Below are 13,334 nucleotides of genomic sequence, written 5' to 3' on the forward strand. Positions count from 1 at the left end.
CTTTTTTTTTTGACCGAAAATTTTCGGTCTTAGAATCGATTTGTATGACCCTTTTCCGACCAATTGGACGCCCAGGAACTCAGAAAACGCAGCGAAAAGAGCGTGGGACCAACAGGAGAGAAACTACGGAGGAAAAAGCACCTGCTGAAAAATGTCGAAAACAAGGGTTTTCGTTTTTTTGGCTGTAACTTTTGATGCGTTGATCGCAGCGTCCTGGGACTGCGCCCAATCGATTTCTCTCGCAAAATTACGTCGGATTAGTGTCAGAAAGAATTTATTCCAGCACTTTTAAAAATCGCGCAAGTTTTCGCCAAAAATACAAAGGGGTTAACCTTCCTTTTTTTTTGACCGAAAATTTTCGGTCTTAGAATCGATTTGTATGACCCTTTTCCGACCAATTGGACCCCTAGGAACTCAGAAAACGCAGCGAAAAGAGCGTGGGACCAACAGGAGAGAAACTACGGAGGAAAAAGCACCTGCTGAAAAATGTCGAAAACAAGGGTTTTCGTTTTTCGGCTGTAACTTTTGATGCGTTGATCGCAGCGTCCTGGGACTGCGCCCAATCGATTTCTCTCGCAAAATTACGTCGGATTAGTGTCAGAAAGAATATATTCCAGCACTTTTAAAAATCGCGAAAATTTTCGCCAAAAATACAAAGGGGTTAACCTTCCTTTTTTTTTGACCGAAAATTTTCGGTCTTAGAATCGATTTGTATGACCCTTTTCCGACCAATTGGACCCCTAGGAACTCAGAAAACGCAGCGAAAAGAGCGTGGGACTAACAGGAGAGAAACTACGGAGGAAAAAGCACCTGCTGAAAAATGTCGAAAACAAGGGTTTTCGTTTTTCGGCTGTAACTTTTGATGCGTTGATCGCAGCGTCCTGGGACTGCGCTCAATCGATTTCTCTCGCAAAACTACGTCGGATTAGCGTCAGAAAGAATTTATTCCAGCACTTTTAAAAATCGCGAAAATTTTCGCCTAAAATACAAAGGGGTTAACCTTCCTTTTTTTTTGACCGAAAAATTTTCGGTCTTAGAATCGATTTGTATGACCCTCTTCCGACCAATTGGACTCCCAGGAACTCAGAAAACGCAGCGAAAAGAGCGTGGGACCAACAGGAGAGAAACTACGGAGGAAAAAGCACCTGCTGAAAAATGTCGAAAACAAGGGTTTTCGTTTTTTGGCTGTAACTGTTGATGCGCTGATCGCAGCGTATTGGGACTGCGCCCAATCGATTTCGCTCGCAAAATCACGTTGGAATAGTGCTTGAAAGAATTTATTCAATCACTGTATCATCCAAACCATCCAAACTATCCAAAATCGTCAATCGCTTTCACGCATTGTAACTTCAGCCACAGAAACCATAACCAGCCTTTTTTGGTGACCAACTGGATTCCTATTTCTTCTTAAATGGCTAATGAATCACGGACACGGTCAACACCATACCTTTAAGTATATATTATCTACCGTAGGGTGGAGGATTAGGCAGCTGGGCTTTGAGTATAGGTAATATGCAAATGAATCACTCAAAATACACATGAAATGGTTAATTATGAATGCACAAAACATTTTAATATAAACTTAAAAATTCGTACAACAATATGAAAAATTATAGACTATTATACACATATATGATATATATATATCCCTTTTTTCAACTTTTTTTTTTGTGTTTTTACTTTTTTTTGTCATTTTCATTTTGAATGTTTCAATATTATAACGGAATGGAAAGTTCCGTTTCTCACTAAGTATAGAAATATAAACTTGACCGTCGCACGGCTCCTTGCTACGTCTTACAATCAAAAAGGTAATTATTGATATTTAGTAATATATTATTATATCATTATGTACGTGTTTGTTAGTTCATAAAATATGTATGCATATAAATATATATGTATTTATATATATTTATATACATTTGTATACAATATGCATATACATAGAGGTATAGGTATAATGTATAATATACTTACACACGTACGTCTGGTATTGTTTTCAGTTTCACGTATCGCGTATCTATACCGATACGTATATGTATGCATATGTATTTTAGCGATGTAAGGTAAGTATATAATTATAACACATTGATGACACATAATTTAGGCCAGATCTTGCTCTGATCTCTTTTTCATACGGTACTGTAATCTCTGCGACTCCATTCACACACAGAAATACAAGAGTAGAATAATACAAGTACCGTCCAGAACTTGAGAAACGATTTTCATTTCTCATGCCTTTTTTTTCAGTGAATTGCGGATAGTTGGAAAAAAATACTTTTCCACCCAACGTTTTAATTCCGGCAAATGATAGTCGCAGAACAGTTTTCATCGCGTGCGTTGAGTGCTTTTATTTCGGGACTATAAACTACGTTCACGAAATTTGTTTACAATATTAGGAAAATTCTTAGCATTGAGTCCATTATTTTTTTTTTTTGGTTTTTTTTTGGTTTTTTGGTTTTTTTTTGGGTTTTTTTTCCTTCTTATTTTGCTTTAATCATCCTGTATGCGGGCGAATAATAACGCGTGAGCCTACATTCTGTCGATTTTCAAGATTTTCATTCAAGACCAGAGACTTGTCTGTTCCTCCTCGTCTTGATGTTAATTTAGAATGTTGTACCGTACAGAAAGAAAGAGAGAGATAGATAGAGAGAGAGAGAAATTTCATAGGTTACATACTTCCATATCGGTGTATGTAGTAATTCATAGTCAATGACAGCCGTATATTTAATTGCGTGATAATATTTTTCTCCCGATTTTACGTATACGTACTTTGATGCAAGTATAGCATGAAAATTTTCATTTTAAAACATTCCAATCTTATTAACGTCAAGACGATTAAACAAAATTACAGGATTTTTAATTAAATGGTTTTTATCGATTCATTTTTCTCCGTTTTTGTTTTTCTAAGCGCATAGATCATCGATCGACTGTTTAATAAGAAATTTCACAACGATTCTTCATCAATTCCTTACTATACGTAGTAAAATAAATCTTTCCTGTACTCGCGAATAACATCTGCACTCACAGATTATGATCGATGCGCGTTTCGCATTTATGGCGTACAATGATGAAAAATAAGTTCATCGGAATGTTGAAATAAATTTACCGTTCATCTAAATTTTTATTACATATTAATTTTAAATTAACGATACTTCATTCGCAATGTTTCAAGTGTTAGAAATAAGATTTTACCGGTAGACAACGAAACACGAGTCCACCGTCAATATTCTCGGTGCAAATGTTATTCGAAGTTCTTTTTATTCCCCTGCGCAGAATGCAGGACACTTTGCGGTGAAAATATATGTTATGTATATCGTATGTCTGATGTTTCAATCAGAATTAGAATAGGTATCGATACAATAATGTCTATATATTATATTAAATACGTATCATTGTGATAATATATTAAATTGGCTTACTGCGTCCTGCGCATGATGATACCTCCGATCCAATTGTTATTATACAACATTGAAAACAATACATTTGATCGATACAAACACCGCAATTAATGATGCCGGATTTTCTTTTTAACCACCTTACTTACAACTCCATTCCGTGAAATGGAATATATTGCGAAAATTAATTACAATAATTATTAATTTAAATACAACTATCATAAATCTATCATTTAAGATCATGTACAAGGTGTAGCTGCGCTGTTTTTGAGACATGTGACATGGTTACTGGTTCCTCTGCCCCCTTATAGTGTCATTCCAGGGTGTCAACGTATCGATATTAACACTTTTCTGCAAATGACAAATACCTCGATTTAGTACAAATCGTTAATATTCTCGCCAATTCCTTCCAGAAGTTGTCAATTTCACGCCCGTCATATCAATCGGTTCTTTTTCAGCCTACCAACGGAGCAGAGTCGACAATTGCATACGTACATTGGGCACAGCCATTAATCAATTAATCAACAAATCAATTGAAGCACTACACTAAACATCGGCCATTTAAACTAATATACGTATCACGATGTACAAGGTAACGTGACTTGTTGTATTATTGTATGGATTCTTGGAGTTAGGTTTATATGCGTATTTCTGTAACACGCAAGATGAAGAAAAAAAAACAACAAACTTCGCTCGTACGGACTCTCAGAACTGTTATACAGTTAGAATATTCTATTGCATGAATACGTATGCAGATCTCATGAAAACATAGTTTAAACAATGCATTATTATCATCATCATCATCATCGTCGTCGTCATAATTTTTTTCGTTTGTAATACCGATATAATTATTATTTATTATTGTTACTGATGTTGTTGTTGTTGCTGTTATTATTATTATTATTACTATTATTATTAATATTATTATTATTATTATTATTCACATACGATATTTTTTAGTATCGAAATTTCTGTGATATTTAAGTGACTGAAAATTGTTTTGCCTGCAGCGTTATAATACGTTCGTCATATAATACATATGCAGTCCCTTATTGAACGATATTTAAATCTATACAATTCGTATTACGGATACGCTGAAACATCTCTACCTAAACTGCAGTGTAAGGTAGTATGTAAAATTATTATTATCATTATTATTATTATTATAAATATTGTTGTTTTTATTATTATTGTAATTATTATTATTAATCATACTGTCTGTATTCAACGTCACACAATAAATTATTTTACGGGTATGTTTTATAGAAATACTGTGTAACATTATTGTAGGGATATTATATTCATCATAGATAGATCATATAGAAGTTATGTTATAGATACATCAACATCAAATAAACGAGCAACAATTCAAAAAGCAATTATTACTATTCGTTTTACTATTATTACTTTTCTTTTAAAATATTATTATCGCGTCGTGAAATGTGTTTTTTTTTGTTTTTTGTTTTGTTTTTTTTTGTTTTTGTTTTATGCAATTTTTGTCGTTAATATTATTGTTGTTGTTGTTGTTGTTGTTACCGTTATGATTGTTATTATTATTCGTCATCCCGCGTATTTCAATTTTCAGCCATCTCTCGATAACGCGATCACGCGTGTTCGTCTTCATTTTTCGGTAATGCGTGTCATATTCGCTTACTGATTCATTTCCCGCAACAGCATGTACGCATGTCCCCAGTTATTCATCATTAATCCAATGTTTGCTCCGAATTTACATACGGGAATAATAATCAGCCATCTATCGCTCGAAATTTCTCATCATTCTGAATATGAATCGGTAGAAATTCACATCAATATAACGATAGTAATAATAATACAGTAGTAGTTTTATAATATATGGTTTGATATTGTAATTATATTGATTATTTCATATTGCAGGATCTAAAGGGTTACTCGACACGTGTGATTACATTTTTTGGAGGGATGCTGTTTTCACGTTATATTTAATTGTATAGGTATACGATTATAATAATCAGCCCATTTAGCTAATAATATAGTGAAAAATTTAACAGGGGGTCGCTAATGCCGGCTGCACTTACGTGTGTGTGTGTGTGTGTGTGTGTGTGTGTGTATTATTATTATTATTATTATTATTATTACTATTATTTTGTTTCCTTGTGTTGTAAAAAATTACATCTATCTACCTACAATATATATGTATATATATATACGTTAATCGACAATGATTACACATAATAATATGATAGATAATATAATATATATATATTTAGAATGAATAATCTTTCAGTATTAAAATTCGTGAAAAAGTATCTAGACTTGTGGATGCGTCCACTAATATTTAATAATTTTTTTTTTGTTTTTCTTGTTTTGTTTCGTTCTGCGCTTCTTCTAATCGAGACGTTCTCCCAACAGGAACGTATTATTCTCGATTATTTTTCATATGATAAAAAGCTATTCGCATGCTCTCTACTGTTTTTTTCGACATGTCGATTTGTTCTTTTTTTTTTTTGTTTCTTCCTCCAAACCGATCAATTCATTTTTCTCACCCCGCGACGAACAAGGAGCATAAGTGTAAAAGTTTTTCCCTCCCGTATATACATATACGCGAGTATATATGCATGTACCCGTGTATATTGTAATGCGAAGCCTCGCTGTAGTTTTTGCAGATGAGATTTGAATTTGGGAAAAAATTGACGAGCAATACGAGTCACGATTAAGCTCCTTATTCGTTGAATATACAGGGTTTATTACGTGCCTACAATATAATTCTCTCATTCTAGCTAACTCTTCATATATATTTCTGTTTTGAATCATTAATTGCAACGTATAGTTAACTACGGGTATAATTGCAAGACATAACTATCGAGTGAGGTACGTGTAATACCATTATTATTACATACTATATAATTACAATATCATCATAATGGAAAATTTATTTAACGGAATCGGGGACGCTCTTTTTGTTTTTCATCTTCGATTGAATCGAATTTCAGAAGTTGGAATTCACGCCCGCGTTACTCGTTTAAACATCATCGTCATTGTTATTGATAATAATATGAGAAACTAGATTGTATAGATACTTCTTTAAATCTATTTTAGAATATAAAATCGAATATATATATATATATATATATATATATATATATACACGTATCAACGTGCGGTACTTATCGTTAACGACGCGATATGCAAATGTCGCCTTATTCGCGAAAATATACGTAACGTATTTTCATCGCAAGTTTTCATAATAATCATATTCTATACAATTTTCTTTTATTTATTCGTTTATTTTTCATCATCGTCTTTTGAAATTTGTCTTCTTCTTCTTGTTGGGTAAAAAATATAACTCACTCGGTTACAAAAGATTGGCGATATTTCACCGATCAACGTATAAGTAGTTTACCGTACGTAACGTACGTCTGTGAGAATCGTCGCGTTGCGTGTATTAATACACGTATACCACGTAATATTATATAATGCAACTAATCGCTGTTCGCTTTTATTTTATACATATTCACGTGAATTTGCCAACGTAACTACTTTCATTTCCCAAAATAATAGATATATATATATATACGTAATTTTGTAAATTCTGTTGCTTTTACAACTCGTCAAAACATACGTTATACGATTATAATATACATATTATTAATACAAGTAATATTAATTATACGGTTAAACGTGCATGTGTTTTTGTTTTTTCACCCAAGCGCTGAAAATTCTTACACGTTTCCGTATTACGAATAATGAAAAATAGACATGGTCAAGTTTCCAAGCTTTCTTTGTTTTAATTTTCAGCCATTTGATTTTAGGTGTCGGAACTAGATTCACAGATCATTGATCGTTCAATTGTTGCAAAAATTATACACGGATAATAATATTTCTTCCGTACTCGTATATACCGTGTGCGACAAATTTTTCTTTTCGCTAAAATAAATTACCTGTTAGAATTTGCTTTATACATATTAAATTCGCACACAGGTAAATTGGCGTATCGTGATGACTGAGATATAAAGAGACAGAAATGTGATATCGTTCAATTATTTCTGTCTCGTTAACAAGAGAAAGAGAGATAGCGAGGAACATTGCGTGACCGTTTCCGGTCTTATCATTCCACTTACAATTCACATTTGGATGGGTGGCGGGAGATGATAAAATAAAGAAAATAAAGAAAAAATAACCGCGATTAGCGGTAAGCGGATTAAATTTTCCTTTTTCACGTCATCCGCAGATCGACCGAGCGTTGATCGAGCATTGATCTTTAAACCGGACTGACTATAGTTGGTACAACGAGACGATAAATTATACTTACTGCCAGCCCGTGACAATGCACATTGATTCGTGATCAGGATTTACAGGGTGTAACACGGTGATTAGATCTATACAGCGGGCGAAAATGATTAGAGGATTTTAGAGCGATATTAGGTACGTGTTACACGGTTCAAAGTACCGGCAGATGCAACTGATGGTCAGGAGTAAAGAGGGAAAAAAATTGCCGTCATCGGTGACGCGAAATACCCGGACGTTGGTTTTTCAGGTCTTATTTCAAACGATGTCCAGCAGATTGGAACGCGCCGTTGCGCAAAGCGATCTAATCAAATCCTCGAACTTCTCACGATCGGAGTCCTTGCACCGTATCTAACGATCAAGGACGGCGCCGTGGAGAATTGTGTACATGGAGAAAAATTTTAATTTTATTACGGTAACTAGAAAAATTCATTAAAACAGACCATTTTTACGTCTCAATGTTTCACACAATTTTTTACGTATTCTCGAAATATTTTCTGTACGCACTTTTGTTAATATGCTTTATCGAGTTTGTTACTCCCTCACGATTTGTACCCATGTTTTTTACAAAGCTTTGCAATTTTATTAAAAGCTCGATTACGTCCGATGAGAATGGTATTTTTTTTTTTTTTTTTTGCGTAGCATTGAAAATTAAAAATTAAACTTCGTTCCGACACTATTGGAGAATTTAATTTGAATTTCTCACAAAAGTATCATCGACTTTACTTCCGCGCAGTAATTTTAAAACCATGGTGCTTCGATCTGATCTTCATCTAGTCAAAGTAAAAACAATAAAAAAGTGAAAAAAAAAAAAAAAATGACCAAGTGTTACGAACTTGCATTGCATGAGGTTAAAGACATTGAAAGAGTTGATAAAAATTTTAAACGCTCGTAAAACACGGTTTTTTTTTGGATTTTTTTTTTTTTTTTTTTTGTTTTTAGTTTATCAACGCATCAATTGTATTACTCCTTGAAGTTAAGTTACGTTATAATCGTATTAAGTTAGTTGGCCACGTATCTCATGTATATATATATATCATCTATAACGGTATAATATAAGTATTAATATATATATATATATATATGTATATTTTATACTCACTATATTCTTTTTCACGGGATTACGACTACGTCTAATTTATTATTTGGTACTTTGGGGTGGGTGGAGGCTTAAATTCACGCTTCAATACTATTCTACGTTAAATTATAAATGTAATTAAGTGTATATGTATGTATACGTACTTTAATATATTATCATGGAATATCGTCTTTGCGTGTATACGCGACGCGTAAGATTTCTATTTGAAATACTTTTTTTTGTTTTTCGTTTTTTCCACCAATCCGAGAACGGTTTTTACGTTTTACTAAATAGCGATATTTTATCATTCACATTACACGTATAGGTATATTATTTTTACCGGACATCATTTTTAATCGCGTAAAGAAGTTTGATAAAAGGTATGAACTTTACGATATTGTCGTAATACGTTACGTTTCCCTTTAAGCGCACCTAACGAATGAGAGAAAGATTTACGTAGCGACAAAAAAGAAACAATAAATAAATAAATAAATAAACAAATGGCAAATAAATTGGATCATGAAAAACTTGGCGAGAAATATTACGCGTGTGATTTTGGAACAAATTATATCAGATGAGAATAAATTTTCAGATCACCAGCTGACGAGGCGCCTACGTTTTCCTGAAATTTTAACCGCACCCTTTTACCTACATCACTATTTTTCCCTCTCCCAATTTTTATATCCAACATAATCGGTTTTTACATACCTACCAACAAAAATCACTCTACTGTAATTTATTAATACCCACTATTACTAATCCCGATCACTTATTCGTCTCACTACGTAGTAAAAATATAACAACGATTCTCAACGATCATGCATAATATCAATAATAATTAAATACCAATAAAACGCGCTGAAGCGTTGGCTAGTTAAATACCTAATTGTTATACGAAAAATTCCAACAACTATTTAATTGGGCGCCGTCTATACCTGTGCAATTATTTATAGAATAACTCGACAATCATCGTCATCGTCATCGTCATCGTATTCGGGTTGCTGCGATGCATTATAATACGTACGTGCAAAACTAATTGTGTACTAATTCAGGCGCCCTGCACTTTTCGCGTTACCTCCGTAACTCGACATCAATATATATTTTTAACCTTTTTTGTTTTTTTTTTTTTTTTTAATCTATCTATCTATTTCTTTGCACCACCTTTCCTTCTTCAGCCACTCAATTTTACATATCATATATCGGTGTCGGAGCGTGGATTTTTCGAAAATCCTCTCCCCCCCCCAAATCAACTTTACCCTTTCCTCGTCCACTGCGTGTCTTTAATTATTTCACCGATCGGATAAATCATATCGGGAATATGAATTACATAGGAATAGGTATGGGGAAAATTTTCTGGCTTCTATGCCTGTGTGTGAAACGCGATTATCGTGTACTCGTCAATGCTTCTTGAAACTTTTCATTAATTTACCCGACTCGAAACGGCAGGCGTAACACAATATACGAATAGTTACACATCGATATACTATATAACAAATCTATAGGTATATAAGAATAAATTATTAAACAATTATCAAACAGTTATCTACAAGTTCGATCGTCATACACTGAGTTATACGAATTGCATACGTACGTAAGTACATACATACATATGTATTATACATGTGTGAGAAAAATTACAGCGAGAGAGATTAATTGTAAGTATTATTCAAGTATTTTCGTGCGATATATTACAAATAAATTGTCTTTATTTTGGTTTCGTTTTTCTTTCTTTTCTTGTTTTCCTCAGCTTTTGGAGCCTACCTCTTAAATCAAACTTTCTCTTCCGCTAGGAGCTTCTTTTTTCGATACAATACAATTGTCGCGTAGTCACGATCACAATATTGTATACATATATATGTATATACGTAAATGCGTATTTATATTATATATTATAGTACTATAGAGAATATACACCTATACATAAATATATATATACATAGATGCATGTATGCATATATATATATATAGGTACGAATTGTGGGTAAGTTTTCGATTTCAGCATTATTTTTTTCAACTTTTTCCTCATTATTTCTTTATCATTTGTCAATAGCCTCAATTTTACAAGCAACATTTACACAGCGACGTTTCTTTAATATAAAAATACAAAAAATAATTTACAAAAATTATACATCATACGCGATATTATATGCATACGTATGTAAATCGAAGCAGCGATTTTTTGTATACCCATTGGTACATAGGTGCGTAGTAAATATATAATATATATACATATACATATATCAGATATAAGGTACGAATATGTCGCAAGTTTCAAGAAGCTTTTCAATCGTCACACACGCTGCGTGCGAATCGCTATTATTTTAACAATGATGTAATATAATTAACGATAGTTTAAAAATGAGTATAAAAAATGATCAAACTGTGTTTATGCAAATATAGAAGCAATAGATCGTAAATCGATATGCGATGTAAGAGCAGGTGTTTGCTAATATATACGTATGTTGTAGTATATGTATATATATGTATGTATGTATTGCAATCGGATGAACCTAATCGCTGTAATAAATTTAAAAAAATGTTAGTATACAATTGCTAGCAATAAGGTAATAAAATTAACGCCTATTATAGATATGATATTTATTCTAAGTATTGTACGCGGATTAAGAAATAAAAGACAAGATAAATAAAAATCAACTGCAACTATTGTTTAGTTAAGAAATCATTATTTTTTTTTCAAAAAATTTTTTTTTTTTTTTTTTTTTTACTTCATATTAATAACAAAAATATAATAAAATATGTTGCGTGTGTTTTTGTGTGTGTGTGTATACACATATGTGCAATGTACATGACTTGCGCCATTGTGTGTAAAGTGTGTATTATATGTATATATATACAAATAATTGAGTAAGGTATCAATACAAAACAACAATAACAAACTATATGAAAAATCCTTAAGATTATTAATAAAATCGTGTAACATATTTTATATATATATATATATATATATGTGTGTATCGTATATATTGTGTCTGTTTTTTGTATATTAAATATATACTATATCTTCATCATCATACAAAAATAAAGGAACAAAATCTAAAGCCAACAAAATACATATAACGTGTGTATGTATGTATAATATGTATGTATATATATATGAGTAAAAATAATATATATATATATTGATTATAAATAATAATTAAAAATGTTAGGATAATAGTTTCGATTGTGTGTGGTTTTTTTTCCTTCTTAATTTTTTTTTTCTTTTTACTCTTTCCTTATCTCTGTTATCTCTCTCTCTCTCTCTCTCTCTCTCTCTCTCTCTTTCTAACTCTATTTCTGTTGTGTACTCTAACTTATGTATATATATATATATATATACGAAATAACCGTAACGCAGTAGTAAATGGTGCATGGATCGGCAATGAAGTCCATAATTATATGTGTGTAGGTAACAAACGTATGCATGTAATAATAATAATAGTAATAATAATAGTAATAATAATAGTAATAATAATAATAATAATAATAATAGTGATAGGAATAGTAATTATAATATTAATTATTATTAATAATGATAATTCCGTGTTTGTGTGTGTGTGCGTGTGTACCACACGTGATCAGGTGGTATTCTGCAGCGGATGAGGGTGAAAGGTGTAAGATTATCGACAGGTAACAGTGGGGAAATTCAGGGGGACGCGACGTGGGGAGAAAAGAGAGTAACTGGGAGGAGAAAAAAAAAAAAAAAAAAAAACGTCGAACGGAAGAAAAATAATAATTAGCGTCAGACGTATCGACGTTTCGAACTTCTTATAAACGACAGCCTTCACTTGCTGCTGCTTATGCGTGCCTTGTCAACTAACAACGAAGACGACGACGACGACAACAACAACAACAACAACAACTACAATAATAATAATAATGATAATAATAATATGTCCTTCTGTTTTTCTTACGTCTACCAACGTGTGTGTGTGTGTGTGTGTGTGCCTAAGGATATAATAATCAAATTAGGACGCTTGTATTCATGTCCATGTTATTATTGTGTGTATATATATATACACATATATTGTTCGCACACAGCTTACATATATGCATGCATGCATGTGTGGGTATTATATAGCGGTAGTGAAGGTATTGAAAAATATATATAATTAATTGTACAAATCTAATTATCATCATAATCGTTATATCGTTATCTTGTTAATAATTACCGGGTAAATATTTATTTATATTTATGCATACGCGTGTCTGTGTGTCGGTGTGGTTGTTAATGTATGTATAAACATGGCTGTAAAGTATTAAACCATTCACATGAGAGAAGCCTGACTCCAAATCATCGTCATATAGCAATGACAACAACATCAACAACTACAACGACAGCAATAATAATAATAATAATAAAGATAATAATAATAATTTATCATACTCTCGAAGGGGGTGGATATTATTATACAGGCTATCGTGTATTATACGAGTAAATAGACGTCTATACTTTGTAGTGTGATAGATGAATAATAATAATAATTTTCGTTCGCGTTTTACCCTCGACATTTGAGGTGTGCAATTATATTCGTGATTTTTTTTTTTTTTTTGAAACTCTGACACCGAACCGCAGTAAATAATAACGTCACATATCT

The 13,334-nt window shown here is 32.3% G+C and overlaps 1 protein-coding gene across 1 annotated transcript in view; it reads right to left on the reverse strand.

Annotated features, from left to right (window-relative positions):
* Positions 1-1,533: 1,533 nt before the first annotated feature.
* LOC124183741 (protein Tob1-like) overlaps positions 1,534-13,334 on the reverse strand; it is a 120,366-nt gene continuing 108,565 nt past the window's right edge. The window contains exon 4 of the transcript XR_006871036.1: positions 1,534-3,746. The gene's annotated coding sequence lies outside the window, so the exon portion shown is untranslated. The remainder of the gene's footprint in view (positions 3,747-13,334) is intronic.

The sequence above is a fragment of the Neodiprion fabricii genome, chromosome 5 (genome assembly GCF_021155785.1).
Source record: "Neodiprion fabricii isolate iyNeoFabr1 chromosome 5, iyNeoFabr1.1, whole genome shotgun sequence".
NCBI lineage: Eukaryota > Metazoa > Arthropoda > Insecta > Hymenoptera > Diprionidae > Neodiprion > Neodiprion fabricii.